The sequence below is a fragment of the Psittacula echo genome, assembly GCF_963264785.1.
Source record: "Psittacula echo genome assembly, chromosome: 4".
Lineage (NCBI taxonomy): Eukaryota > Metazoa > Chordata > Aves > Psittaciformes > Psittacidae > Psittacula > Psittacula echo.
Genome location: NC_137738.1, coordinates 116328591 through 116344560, shown reverse-complemented (window position 1 = coordinate 116344560; position 15970 = coordinate 116328591).

The following is a 15970-nucleotide window of genomic DNA, read 5'->3' as shown; positions in this document are numbered from 1 at the left end:
CAGTAATTACTTAAGACAACAATGGTCTTTGTTGTCTGCAGAGGCAACAAAGTACAGAATTTACAACTAGGACTACTGCAGTCTAGTGTACTGCTTTCATATTCTTCCATGCACTTGGAAGAGTGTACAAACCTTTCTCCTTATGCACTGAAGATGTATTTCCCAATTATGCACTGAAGATGTATTTCAAAGCTCTGCAAAGCTTTTACCCAGACCTTTAGATCTTTGTGGCAAACTTGAAAAACCTGCATAGATTTTGTGGATGGATACTGAAGAGGGACTCTTCATCAGGAACTGTAGTGATAGGACAGGAAGGGATTAATGGGTTTAAACTGAAACAGGGAAGTTCAGTTAGATATAAGAAGTAGTTCTTTGCCGTGAGGGTGGTGAGGCACTGGAACAGGCTGCCCAAAGAAATGGTAAATGCTCCATCCCTGGAAGTGTTTAAGGCCAGGTTGGACAGAGCCTTGGGTGACATGGTCTAGTGTGAGGTGTCCCTGCCCATGGCAGGGGGTTGGAACTGGATGATCCTAAGGTCCTTTCCAACCCAAACCATTCTATGAATGCAGGTTCTTACACTAACAGCTACATCCACAGCCAGTCCAAATCAGCACTTGCCTCCGCAACAGTGAGGTCAGCAGATACTGTCCCTTTTGTTATTTAATGAGGTCTTAGGTTGGGATGGAATTGGTGTCTTAGAAATGAAATGACCAGGCAGCAGTAATTTATTATATAGAATAGGTACTGAAAGTTTGTTTGGGGAAGAGTATAGTGTAGAGACTCACGTGATAGGGCTAGGCCAAACCAGCATGAGTTCTGCTGAGAGAACTCTTCTGCTCTTCGCACCTCTTGAATTCTGTTGAGTTCATCCACAAAATAGTTGGCAGCACAAAACCAAGATCAGTTTGGATCTTCAAAAAGGCAGGAGATACAAGTAAGTACAAGTACAAGCACAAGGTACAGGTTCTGGGTAAGCAGAGGCTGGAAATACTGGGAATTTTTAACTTAAGAAAGAATAAGTGGAAGGGAATGCCATAAAATACATCTCAAGAAGGAAGAAGCGTGGAAAAGTGAACTGAAACCTCCTGTCTGTTCTTTCAGAGGATACAAGAACAGTCAGACTAAGGATAAAAAACCAGCACACATTCAATACTCTCTAGTGTGTAAATAGCCTGGGGAGCCCTCTAGCCCAGTACCCTTGGAAACTTAATATTTACATAGATTGTAAGAAGAGTCTAGTTAGCTAATCCATAAGGGATATAAAGCTCCCTCATGATTCAGGGCCTCCACTAATTACTGTTGGTGCATGATAAAGTTTTCTAGCAATGCAGTTCACTCCCCAGTTCTCCAGTATGGTGATGTGCATGTCCCACAGAAGAGAGGATGACACTGACCTAGACAGACACTGTAAATTAAATCAGATCAGCTTCTGGTTGATAGCACCATTCTTCAAACTCACTTTAATGTTGGGAGAGCTGTCTGGCTCAGGAGTACAGCTACTTTAGAGAGTTTGTTCTCAAACATACTCTTATTTTTTTCCCCCCCAGCATCTGAGCGTCAAACTGGGTTCTTTCCTTCTGGATCATAATTTCTTGGAGTAAAACTGAGTTTTTCCCTGGTTGATGCATGTGATGTAGCATTTCCCTGCCTGGATTTGCCTAGGGAAGTTGCTGGGGAAAGCCTGTGCGGTCACATTCTCAAAGCCACCACCACTGCAGCTCCACATCTAAATGTAAATGTGATATTTATTGTATAACCAATACAAATACAAAGCAAGTAGATATATCTAGTGAGATACTATATTCAAATACCACTACTGAACATTTTATGTATATGGACATGGTTGTGCATGAGTAGTTTATGACAAGTTGCTTACATTGAGAAAACACCCCAATCTGCCTAGCATTTTAATAGTTCAGTATAAAGACAGACTTCACAGGCAAGTGAGATACCATTTCACATTTCAGCTGCCTTGGAATTCTTAATATCAGCATATCATCTTTGCCTGTCAGCATAAAACTTCTGCTGGCTGCATATGACTGTCAATAACAAAAATAATAGTGTTAAAGTTAGTCATAGAAGGCAGTGCAAGCAAGGAGCAGGATGCACAGGAGCAATTGTAAATTAAACTGCATTGCTAAAAGAAGGAGGCATTGAGTCAATTTGCTAAACAGTAGCCATCAAAATAGTCAAGCAGAACAGTCAAACTCCTAACTCATCCTATGAGGTGAAACTGTTTCAGCGGAGTTATGTCATGGAGATTAACTCTTTGCTGTTAAAACCAGCTGCTCAGCTCTCCTCTATGGAAGCAACACAGAAGTGCCCCTCACTTGGGTAACTACTGCACATTAAGGTACAGGCTTTTCTGCTGGCTGTGTTTATTAGGGTACCTATAAGCAAATGGAGCAGAACTTGATTGCAAAGTGAAAAGGTTAACCTGGCCAGCAGAAGGGGCTGTCTCCTGCTCCAGTTTGGATCACGCTGTAGAATTAAGCTTGTTGGCAAGTAGCCTCTGAAAAAGACTGTTTGGAAAAGAGCACACTGAGATGGAGCTGTTTTCTATTCCCATAGGAAATGCTTATGAGCACTATCCTTGTGCTTTTTCCTCCCAGCCAGCATGGGCTGCAAACTCTCAGTCTTTACACGTTCCACAGAAAAGAAAGAGGAAAGAGCTGCATATCATCTGTACACAACACAACAGCTGAGTAAAAAGGAATATTTGTGCTCCTTTGGGCTTCTCCATAGCTCCCTGGTCTTCTCCATAGCAGGCTGCCCAAAGAGTTGGCAGACCCATCTCAGGCTACCACCCCAGCTCCCACCCAGTCCTCAGCCCAGGACTGGCTTTCTGCAGGAGCAGACACGAGGGAAAATGACAGAAGAGGTGAGACGAAGCATCACCGCATGTGACATTTTCAGCAGATTGAGGATTAAGTACCTAACACTGACTAATGGTGGTTTTGTATCTAACACCCAATCTAGAAATCCAGAACTCAGAAAACATTTTGGCATGAATAGCCAGCTCACTCAGGTCCTGGTGACACAGAGACATCAGAGCAAACCAAGGGGGATGGCTGGACTCAAGAACCATCTTTCAAGACTGTCCTCCTCAAGAGTGGCAATGAGGATGTACTTACAGACGACTCCTTGTGCACCAGAAGTGGAGTAGGAGAGTGTTGCATGAAGCAGTGATAGCAGAGTAGGAGGTTTTTAGGGATGTGAAAGCAGATGTCACAAGGGGGTTGAAGGGATACAACTCCGGAGCTTAAAATTGACATTAGCAGAAGGAAGGGTATTCAGCAAAGAGCTGGAAGGGAAGACTGTGCTAATGGAATGGTCTTGGAAAAGCTTTGTGATGATTTGGTGGATGGTGTTAAAGGGTACACAGAGAGAGAGACCTTGGTAATAGAGAGCAAAGCACCACTCTCCCAGGTGAGAGAGCCTTTGGGAAAGCTGAATCAATTGCGTGTCAGCAAATGTGCCAAGAACATGGAAATTTGCAGGTGGGAGTTCAAACACATTATGACTGTGACTCAGTCTCTTGAGACAGGTAGCACAAATGAAAAATGAATCGAAGAGAGAAACCACTGCAGAAGAGTTAAGCAGAGGGGGCAGCAGCAGCACTGGAAGGAAAGATAAACTGCACATCTACACTCTCTCAGACTAGACGAGCTGTATACTAGCTCTGGTTCAAACCAGGCTGTAATCCAACCTTACTCACCCTTTGGGATTTGCCTTTAAAGTTCGAGACACTTGTGAAATCTTCAAGTATTGTTTCAAACTCACATAAGTACCTTGGGCTAACTGCTGTTGGCATCTAGAAGTGCTTCAGGTACCACTCCAGGGCAGAGCACAGGCAATTACATTTCTCATCCCCCAGTTCCCAACATGTGCTATTTTAAGTTCACTTGCGAAACACATGACATTAGTTAGGGCTGAGTATTGCTGTTGCAGATACCACTACAGCACACATTTATGTGCTCAGCTCTTTAACCTCAGAGTGTTTTTTAGAGGCTCCTCATTATGTAGCAAGACCCAGTGCTGAATAGCAGACTGAATTCATCAGATACTGCAGGACACAATAGTGACTTCACTAAGAGGTATTTAATGGGCAAGATCTCAATGAACGATCAGCTGCTTCAGGCCTTTCTTTAGCTGATTGTATTTTAATTAAGAAAAAGCCACCTCACCATTGGGGTCCTTCCTTCTCACAGATGGGGACAGCTGGAATCATGCACACCTCAGCCCTCAATTCATCCACACCCCCACCACAGCAGCACACGCATTCGTGCCCAGAACACATACATACACAACATGTCCCTTTGTGCAGTTTTCCTCTGTCCCTGAGGTTTCTCTAAGCCCCTATATAGTTTCACCAGTTGCCTCTACTATCACTGTTGATATAGGAGGGAGAAGTGATCAGTTACCTTATGCTGAGCAAAGAGTACAACAAATCATTACTTTAATGACATCAGCTTCAGTGAAGGCCACAAAATAAGATACATTTGACAAGACATGCTCCCACCTCTGTCTTCAGATTACCTTACAGGCTTCCTACACCCAGCACATATATTTTTCCCCCATTTACCTTATGTTTGGTGACATACATATTTATAACTGAAAAAGAAGGATTTTGTCCCATTTTTAACGCATTTCCCATTCACAATTGGTGTTTCTATGGAAGGCAAATTGCAAAATAATATTGTTCCCATCACAGCAATCAATACCCTCGTGCTAATGCAAACCAGATGATACCAAGTGGAATTCTTGAGCTGCTCTAAGCACAGTGGGGATAGTAAATATTGTTACAACTTGGGGCCTTTGAATGGCTCCCAAATAGCCCAGCTTACCAATTGTTTGAGATTGAGCCCAGGAAATCTAATTTAGCCTTACTACTGCTACAGCCCCCTTGCCATCGCTCCAAGGAACATTTCATTTGTAATAACAAATCGGGGAAGAATCCCAGGAAGAATAATTTGGCTTTAAAAAGGCTGGAGGAAGGAAGATTTCCTCATCCCTAAAGAAGGGCTCCACTTCCTCCCCCTCAAAATGGGCTTGACTGGGACAAGGCTACGCCATGGTATGTTGTCATTATAAGCCTTGGAGACCCCCCTCAGAAAGAAACAAAAGAAATAGTAAAATAGAACAACAGAGCATTGCTAAGTGTGATCTTACTGGGGTGATTGAGTCCTCTGCTACTATCAGCAGTGCTTATACAACCCAGCAGCTCTTCTGTAGCACTGAGCTTGCAGGAATGTCAGACACTGTGGAGCTGCTACATCTGCCCACCCACTACAGCCTACTGCTTACAGGAAAAATGGGCACCAGGTATCACAAAAGGAGAAGATGGGAGATCTAGAGAACAACAAAAAGCAAACTATAAAAATGGGAACCTGCTAACTTTTGCACTGTTCAGCTCCTTGTGGCAACTAAAGGCAAAAGAAACCAAGCATACATTGCTGCTGGGCTGTACAGCCATTAGAGGGACAACCAGAAACATTCACATGTGCCAAAAGTAGCTCCAAATTGCCTATTAATTCTGGATGTCTGTCAGCAATTATTATCTGATGGGCCAGAGCAACCTGGCATCTACTAAAGCAGAAAGAAGAAATCAAACATAACCATTACATAGCTAAAAAACCATTTCAGTGTGACTTTCCTTCTCTTGTGCTTTTTAGCCCCCCTTCACCATACCTTACTCCTCCTGGCAACTCTTCCATCTCAGCTTATCCCTTACTTCGACAACCACCCCCTCCTGCCCCAGCTGAGGGCATCACATTTATATAGGTGCTACCTCTGCCAGCTGACATGTATTGGCTGTTAGTTGCCAACAGCTGAGATTTTCCCTTACCAGCCTTGTCATTCCATGGCTCCTTCTAGTCACCGTGTGACTCTTGAGGCCTACCTGGGTGAACAGATTTGAATTTCTCAGTATATGGTGAACATCCACCTTCTGACAGTCAAACCTCTGTGTACTGAAAGGCAGCATCCACACTGATTTGCACCAGTTTAAAAACCAACCTGCTCCTAACCTTGTGCAGTGTGTTTTCGGTGAACAACTGTGGGAGGGGACTTCTCCTGAATATAAAAGGTGTTTGGTGAAAGTGAACCTCAGAGATGCATGTTGCTGTGCTTACAGAAACCAGTTTTGAAATGAGCCTTGAGCATTCACAGCAAGATCTGCTGGGGAAAGGTTGAAAAAGGTTGAAATATTTTCCTCTTAAATGAAATGTTGATGAAGCTTGTAATCAAAACTTCCAAACTGACCATTTCCCTTCAGGCTCCAATAGGGTTGGAAGAAGAGAGGAGAGGAGAGGGAAAGAGAGAAGAGGAGGCAAAAGGAAAGGAAATGGAAAGGAAAAGGAAAGGAGAAGGAAAAGAAGAAAGGAAAGGAAAAGGAAAAGAACTGTCTTTACTGTCTGTGTTCTAACAGACCTTTCAGAATTGCCATTAACACATCAACAAGAAGTCCGTGGGCTTTGGACAGTTCTGTTTACTTGACTTCTATTTGCTTATGCAGTCAGGGAAGACAAACGATGCCACATCTGACCCATCACCAGCAAACTCCTCAGCGCAAGGCTGAATGTTAACTACTGGCTGTTTGCAAGGAGTGCATGCAGCAGCCTCAAGTGCTTGGAGAGGTCACATCACTCCAAGCAATGACTGAGCTCTCGGCAGAAGAGCAGGTTTGTGTTTAATGCTGCACTGATGAGATCTGTTGGGTTTGATCCTGGTGCTAGCTGGGGAGCCTTGGTGTACTGTGACAGCAATTACATGTGTTGGAAAAGGTGTAAAGCAAGATCTTTGCTGGGTTGGTAGAATCATAGAATGGTTTGGGTTGGAAGAGACCTTAATGATCATCCAGTTCCAACCCCCCTAGATTTAGAAACCTCCCCCAAGTCTTCAGAAACTTTTCCAAGATCTCAGTAAGCAGCACTCAACCCCACGTGCCTCCCAGTCTAGCAGAGCAGGTCATTATCTCATGCTCAGCACCTTATGGGCCAGTTTGGTATCATGTACAGAACATGCCTGAGAAACTCCCTAGCACCCTTGTCTTCAATCCATCTTCAGCCACCAGCATTTTCAGTCTGAAACTCAGCTACAGTAAGAAACTGTGGTAAAGATGGTGCTGAGCTCACTTCTCCTACAGGGATCTGTATCTAGAGACTTGCTTGTGAATCCTGTATTAAAGAGGCACTAGGAAAAAGATAGAATTCATGTAGGTAAGGACTTGGACCATGCCAGCATGCATTAGCAACCACATCTAATCACCAACTTTCTTCACACTTTGATGCCTGTTCCCTCCCCATATAAAGTGCATTCTTGTCTGATCAGGCTCAATGCAAAGGCCTCTGCTGAACATAGGAGAAAGAGGAGGAAGAATGCTACACTGGTATACACCATCACAGCGCAGCAAGGAAGGAAACACCCTGCTCCTTCCTTTTGTTGTACAAAATGCCTTCTACTTTAAAAAGGCTTACGCCACAGCAGCTGAGACATCAGTACTTTTTCACTGGGTTTGCTGCCTAGGGTACTGACAACAGTCAGGAATTTGCCTGTAAGCAAGGCACTAAGCCAAAAAAATAAAGCATAAGTGAAAGGCACAATTGAAAGTCAGCTCTGAACAGGCAAGACGCTGTGCCAAAGCTGTCAGCAGCCCAGTGGGTATTTTAGACTGTTTAATGCTTCAGATATATACCAAACATATACGTGCAAGTCCTCAGCAGACAGCTTTGCTTCAGTGAGAGGTTCAATACATAGAAAAGCAAATGTTGGTGCCTCCCTTCTGCTGGAGCTTCTAATAATAAGTTATGATTATTGAAGTTAATAGTAATAATTGCAATGCAACACACATAATTAGATTGGATATAAGGAAGAAGTTCTTTACTGTAAGGGTGGTGAGGCACTGGAATGGGTTGCCCAGGGAGGTTGTGAATGCTCCATCCTTGGCAGTGTTCAAGGCCAGGTTGAACAGAGCCTTGGGTGGCATGGGTTAGTGTGAGGTGTCCCTGCCCATGGCAGGGGGGGTTGGAACTGGATGATCTTAAGGTCCTTTCCAACCCTAACTATTCGATGATTCTATGAGGCTTTTGCCTCGGCTGGGCAAGAGGGACCAAGCATTTTGCATGCTTTACTTTCCTGGTGGCGCAGAGCAAGACGTGGGGCTCAGATGTCATTCTGAGCTGCTTTTTTGCCTTCCTTGCAAGTATTTAATCACTGTCTTTTCCTCCTGCTGACAGGAGATCCTGGTGCAAAGCACAGGCCAGAAATACATTTGCCTTCCTTCAAAGTGCATCAGCAACGAAGGCCGAGCCCTCACCGGTGCTTCTCTGCTGGAGAGGGAGCAGGGGGACATGCACCCACCTCTGCTCCCACCTTGCTCACACAGGTTGCTCATGCGAATGTATAGGAGGAGTATTTTTCTCCCCCTTTCTAGCCGCCGCTGCAGGAGTTCAATAGCAGTTTTCTTCCAATCTCTGCTGCCCTCTGCTGATTCAAAGCCAAGGCAGAGAGCCCTGGCAGCCACCTAAAGACTCCGGTTATTGCTGCAAAAGCTCGCCCTCACCAAAACACCCGCATTATCACAGCCTACGGGTTCCTCTTCCTTGTCCCCACACAAACTCCGAAGCAATAAGGTGTGTCACTCGGGGAAGGATTTCTTCTTTAATCATACTGTAATGATTTAGAAGGAGTTTGTCCTCATTACCTCACATCAGGTACATACCGGTTTAACCAATATGCAGATTTGGGTATAAAAAAATAGGAAAATTAAAAAGCAGGGTAAGATGAGGGTTAAAAGCTTTGGCTTGAAACCGGGTCCCTGCACTTAGGATTTTCCTCTTGAATTTCTCTCTATACCAGAAGTCATCCCAGTAAACTTAGCCCTGGCGCATCCTCTGCTGCTTACAACCCCACACTGAGCTCAGGCAACTGTTTTTCATCAGTAGCCACTTGTGCTGGTTTGAGCTGGGATAGAGCTAATTTTATCTGTAGTACTTGATGTGGGGCTGTGTGTTGGATTCGTGCTGGAAGCAGTGTTGGTAACACAGGGATGTTTTAGTTACTGCTGAGCAGCGCTTACACAGAGCCAACGCCTTTTCTGCCTCTCACCCACCCTACCAGTGAGCAGGCTGGGGTGCACAAGGAGTTGGGAAGGGACATGGCTGGGACAGCTGATCCCAACTGACCTGAGGGATACCCCAGACCATAGGGCATCATGCTCAGCACACAGAGCTGGGGAAGGAGAAGGAAGTGGGGGACATTGGTAGTGATGGTGTTTGTCTTCCCAAGTCACCATTACTCGTGATGGAGCCCTGCTGTCCTGGGGATGGCTGAACACCTGCCTGCCCATGGGAAGTGGTGAATGAATTCCTTGCTTTGCTTTGCTTGTGTGTGCAGCTTTTGCTTAACCTGTTAAACTGTCTTGATCTCAACCCATGAGTTATCTCACTTTCGCTCTTCTGATTCTCTGCCCCATCCCAACGCAGGGGGAGTGAGCAAGCAGCTCGGTGCTGTTCACTTGATAGCTGGGGTTAAATAATGATGCCCAGAGAAGAGACTGCCTATGGCAGGGGCCCTGAGGGGAGGGGTATATTCTCTGATTCCTGCCTGATGTGCTTTTAAAATCAATTAAGAGAAAAGCTGCCTTTTAGTTGAGATAAATGCTGTGACAAGCGAGCAGGGACAGTCAAACTGCTGCATGTGTAATAACAGGCGTCATTTTTTGCCAGGCTCTGCTGTCCCTATCATCTGCTGCAAAACAGACCTTTAACCTAGGCATAGACTGCTCTGCTTCTCCTGTGTGCAGAGACCAGTTTAGAGGAGACAGAACCCATTAGGCAGGCTCCTGGCTGAAGAGGCAGACCACGAGCCCTGTGTCAAACCTGCTCCTCCTGTGCCACTCAGCATCATCCTGGCCAGTCTCCACAGCCCAGTGCTGCCCAGCAGGGCACAGAAGGAAAATGCTTCCTAAAGCATCCAACAGCGAGACAAATCTTGCCAACAGGCTCTTCCCACACCGATTCACTTGGCCATGGGAGGGAAGCAATGGAGCCCTGTCAATAACACACCGACTCAGCACTCCAGACCCTTTTCCTCTCCTGCATCTCTAGGAATTGCTTCATTCCTCGATGCCTGAATTTCCACCTCCACAAAGTGAGGGCATCACTTCCACTGTGAAGCAGCTTGAGAGCTGTTGGTAACAAGATTTATAGTTATTGAGGAGTTATTTAGTACAGCTTTTAGATCCTGCTCCATTGATTTTGCTTCGCAGACTCTGCGGCTCCTGCCACTATTACCGGTTAACTAACACCAGCCCTTCAGTGTGGACGTTGTGTTTCTGGAGCAGGACCCTGGTGCTCAGAGCTGCACAGAGAGAGGGGAGTCAGCCATAATCATCAGAGGATTTGCAGTCTGAATTAGAGCTTGAAAAGAAGCTTGTTTCTTTTTGTACCATCCCCATGGACCAGTGCTTGCAACAAGTGAGAGCCACAAGCACCAGTGCCATATTTAACTCATGCGGTACTTAAGAGGATGGAGATTCTTCTCTGATGAGCTCTGTGAACAGCAATGGTTGATGGTAGCCCCTAAAGCAGGTTATTCTTAGTCAGTCCTGTTGCTTGTATGACTCGTGCCAGTTCAACACCACTTGCTGAGCTCTGCTGTCCTGTACTTCTCCCCTCCGTAGTCCCCAGTGAAGAGCTTATGGATTGTGCAGTGGAGAGTTTCTTCATTTTAATCCTTAAGAAGGAGGTTTTTCATCTTCTGGGCTGCAGAGCAAAGAGAGATGTCTTGTTCAGGCTATTTTTCCCCTTCAGTAAAACTTTTACCATTCGGTTTAGTGGTATTAATAACAAATACTTAAAAAAAGAAAGCAAATCTGCCACAAGCAGATTCTCTGAGCATCCTTTGTGTGCAATGTGTTTGAGTGTGTGAAGGACAAGAGCCTGAGATGCTGAAGGGGAAGGTCTTGGGAAGCTCAGATAAAACATAGACTACCAGCAGTGTTTCTGCTTTGTTTATGCAGTTGTCATTTGGCCACAGTCACAAAACCAGGTCTCCCTTCAAGCAGCTGAGCTGCCAGTCTATGGCAGCACAAGATCAGGGTCATCACTGCCTGTGCTTCACCTCCTTCATGCCCCATATATGAATTAAGCTGGTTAGGCTGGGAGGCAGTGCCACAGAGTCCTCTATTTCCTAGCCCCAGCAGAACCAGCAAGCCACCTCTGAACACTTCATCCTACCCTACAGGTGCTTTTAAACCCAAATCCAACCCCAAACAGGGGCTCAGTGCTCCACTTCCAGACCCCAAAGCTGAGGTTTCATTCAAGCACATTTGTTTTACTCCAAATCCCATTCACAAAACGACACTGGACAGACGGCACCTGCAGACAGGAGACATTGCAGCAAGGGGCATAAAAGTGCCCTCACTGTGATGGGAGTTTGTGTTCACTGGAACATCTCAGCAGCAGCGCTGGGCCTTTTGCTCTTCAGCACGCAAGAAATCCTCATTGAACTGCACTGACAGACTTTGATTTTCATATAGCGGGAGACAATGGTCAAATCTTAATAAAGTAATTAAAGTTCCTCTTTAATAAACCAGCACAAAGCATCTTATGGCTCCCAGCTAGTGCCCAGTGTAACTGAAGTTCAAGTAAGCACGTTAGCAAAGAAACATCCATTTCATCTAATGCGTATTGACCAGATATAAAAGGCAATAGGCTGGTGCAGCTCTCTCGAGAGCTTGCTGCTGCTCTGCTGGGAGATGTCAAGGCAGCCTGCCTTGAAACAGTCGGAAAGCCTCAGCTTATCACCACTGAAACACAATTATCTGCATTCCTTGTTAGGATGCTGCACTAGTTAATGAACCAGAAGGGGCTGTCAGGAGCACATCCTGATTTTCTGTGAGCCCAGCAGAGAGGGGCTGGGTAGAAATGTGATGCTGGAGCTGGTTTCTTTAACTCCAGCTCTCTTTGCCTCCCCACAGCAGCAGCTTCCAGCCTGCACTTCTTTAACTCTCACTGTCACAGCCCCAGGCGTCACAACTTTGATTTCTTAAAGACAGACACAACTATATTTGTACTGAATTATTTTTGCCCATAAGTACCATAGATGTGAAGACAGCACAAGAAGTGACAGCGTCTTAACAAAATCAACACCCCGCGCTCAGCACCGGTGTTTCAAGATGCTTGTGAATAATCTGGAGATTTCAGGTCAACCAGAATGCTGTTAAATGACATCCACAAGGATGTCTTTCTGCATTTCCTAGTGCCGCTGGAAGGTAAAAGCATGGTGACCTCCTACTGCTGAATTTGTGCTGGAGAAAAGACTTTCTTGCTTTCTGCTACCTGCTGTTATCCTTCCTTTGGCGTTGCTTTATCCCTCATGCCCTCCTGCTTCATTGCAACAGCCGAAACCCACTAGGCCTGCTCTGTTTCACCTCTGCTGCATCCATCCCTCTCCCCTTCCTTCATTCCCTTCCCAAGGCACTGTCCTGGTTTTCTCCTCTGCTCTCAGCAGTGTTTCCACTACATCACTTCCAGCACCTTATGCTTCTCCCTCTTGCATCTCCTACGGTTGTCATCTTTTTTTGGCCCTCCTTTCCCTAAATGATGCAGCCAGTTGGTATTCCCACACTGGAGGAAGAGTGCTCAGCACAGCTCTTGGGTACAGTTTCACATTCCCACTGCTGTAACAGCCAGTCTCCTTCGGTTACTCAAAAGGGAACTCAGCAGACAAGTTTTCAGCTGCCAGCTGCAAGCATCCTCAGGAGTATTCTCTGTTTCTGCTGATAGCTCCTTCATGGCTACCAGCACATACCAAGACCATATATCCTAATATTTTTCCATTGGAAAAGAGAGATCAGCCAGAATCTTGTGACTTCCAAAGTGATCGTTGATTACCTCACAGTTGCAGCAAGGAATGCCTCGTAAACTTGTACGTTTGAATGCACCAGGGCACATGCTGAGATTTGTCTCATTGGCAGGACTACAATTGCATTTGTGTTGCCAAAATGCAAATACCACTGTGGGACAGCTGGAAACATACCAGTAGCTCCAACTATAAATAATCCAGATGTGTGGCTGACTGGTGCTGCCCACTGTAACAGGAGTCTGTTGGGTTTGCGTCTACAGATCAGACCAGCAGGATGTACCTGGAGGTTGTGTCAACACCAACCTAAAGCAACTGGTTGGTGTTGACAACCTCCTGGGCTGGTTTCTGGAAGTGCTGCCCGGGTTGGCCAATGCTCTACTGGGGAGCTGAGACAGGTATGGGGGCAACAGGCGGCACAAGAAACCCTGAAGACACATCCCCACCAGCGCCATCACCTCCTTCTCACCCTCCTTCCCTTCACTGCATGCGGACACCCCATTCCCCATCCACATGCCCTGCCTCAAGGCTGCAGGACAGCCCTGGCTGCTTGCCTCGAGCTTTGTAGAGACCTACCCATAGTGCTCTGGTTGCAGCATTCAGCTCTCCAATGCTCACTTTCTGCTTCACCATCTGCTTCTACAGATATTCTGTTAACACGGTGTGCTGCAGGGGCTCTCAGGGCATGAAAGGAAGGAGGTTTAACAGTTGCCACCATGCTGTATTTCTGGAAAGTCAACTACTACATACCGTGCTTCCTTCGGTGAGTTTAAGTGCTCTGACCTTTACAACTCCACAAAGTGTTGGGAGGCAGGGAAAGGAAAGCATGGAGAGCAACAAAACCATGCATCCCAGGCAGCTCCCTTCCTCTCTCCTGCTCTGTGTTTGACTGTGCTCTGCAGACATTCTGGATGCACCACACTCAAAAGCCAAACCCCAAGCTGTACCCTGGAGGGGAGTGGAAGAAATCAGTACAGGAGTGAGATGTCCATGATCTCCCGTACTTCAAAGAAAGCTCAATGCTCCCTTCATGGTGGGAATGGTGGTTCCCCGGGGTTCAAAGCTGGCCAGGTTAGGCTGGCATTACAAAGATCTGTCTCCATCTCCACCATGAGAGGACACAGCTCTAGGAGCTTCAGTGACCCCCATGGCCAGCACGATGCAGGTGAGAAGCTGGCGTGGACATATCCCTTTGCCATGTTGCACTGAGAAAGCAGAGTATGGCAAACTGCACACAAGGACTTGGCAAGCCACAAAAGCACATTCATTTTGGCAGGAAATTGCAACCCTTCCTTCCAATGGAAAGCTGGAAGAGAAGGCTCCTGGGGACCTTATTTCAGCCTTTCCATACCTTTAAGGGGCCTACAAGAAATCTGGCAAGGGACTTTTTACAAGGCTTGTAGGGACATGACAAGGGGAATGGCTTTAACCTGCCAGAGGGGAGACTGAGATTAGATCTTAGGAAATTCTAATTTAATTCTTAATTAGGATATTAGATATTCACTACGAGGGTGGTGAGACACAGGTATGGGCTGCCCAGAGAAGCTGTGGCTGCCCCATCCCTGGCAGTGCTCAAGGCCAGGTTGGATGGGCCTTGGAGCAACCTGCTCTAGTGGAAGGTGTCCTTGCCCATGGCAGGGGGTTGGAGCTCAATGAGCTTTAAAGTTCCTTCCAACCAAAATCATTCTATGACTTTATTAAAATATATGCCATGTGCATTTATCAGAGTCCCGGATCTCTGTATTCTTCTGTGCTAACACCCTTTTCAGTATGTGTTATAAAATAAATGTTATCATGGATGAAGATGCGTCTCTGCAATCACCATTCATATGCCTGAGCTTCACCCTCCCTAAAGGGGAAAAGGTGCAATCCAAAGATGACAAAGGCAACAGACATCTCAACACTGCCTGTTTTAGATCAAGCTCTGCTTGCCCAACTACACATCATAAAAAGGTAAAAAGAAAATCTCTCTCAAGATTGGCTGTCAACTGCCCTATACATAAACTACATTTACATATATGTATATAGGCTTTATATATATACAAACTATATTTGCATACATACATATCTTAAAGCCTTTGGTAGGTTTGAATGATCCCCACAGGCCGAGCTATCTGAAATTCTCAAGATAAGACTTAAGCACCTAATTTTATTCATTGTACTGGGGACATTAACGTAAGACATTTATATGAAAAACCCTCGTATTTTTCATTAGTTTAAATTCTTAAGGCCCTAATCAGGTTAGAGAGATTTAGAAGCTAGATTGAGTTCTGCATCACATGGGAAGTAGAATTACTTCATTCTAACTGCAATAATGATTCTAAAAGGGAAGAAAATCCTGTCGTTTCAGGAGGCTTCGCGTCCACACAAGACACACTCCTGCAGGCGGGTGCCACCCTCCTCATTTCCGAGAGCTCTGTAGCATTTCAAGGCACTACTGCAGGAAACAGATGTATTTTTATGGTAATCATTTTAACACCTTTGACGTTGTTTTGTAACCACCTTGGATCCTGTTACACTTCACAAAGCTGCAGAGGGAGATGAAGGCTGACAAGTCTAAATTTAAGGAGCAGAGGAGACCTGACTCACTTTCTGGCACTGCCGCTGGCTCCCTGTGTGAGTGGGTAAATCACACAGTGTCTGTGCAGCATCCCAGCCCTTCCTGCTTCAGCCGTCTGTTTCAGGAGACACGTTCAGGTTAGGATGAGAAAGTCTGTGTCATCCAGGCATGTCTCCATCACACGCTGCAGCGCGGCACTGAGTCTGCGCTCTCCTTCTGTGGTGATAGGCTATGGATGCTCAGGACTAATGCAGGATCAGCATGGCAACACATCCAGGCCAGGCCTAAACTTTGTGCTTTGCTTTGGGCATCTGTTTCTAAATAACAATGAAAACTCATCCTTCGAAACAAACAACGGACTTTATATAGTGGTACTTTTAGTTCCTGTTCCAAGTATTCTACATTCCTAAAGGAAACTAGGGAGGGGGGAAATGATAAAGGTATAATTTTTAACCAAACCCCGGGTATTTAGTTTTCAGAGTTCCACCTATTGTTCGGTGAGCTCTGAAAATGGTGTTGCTATAGAAAATGGAACATTTGGAT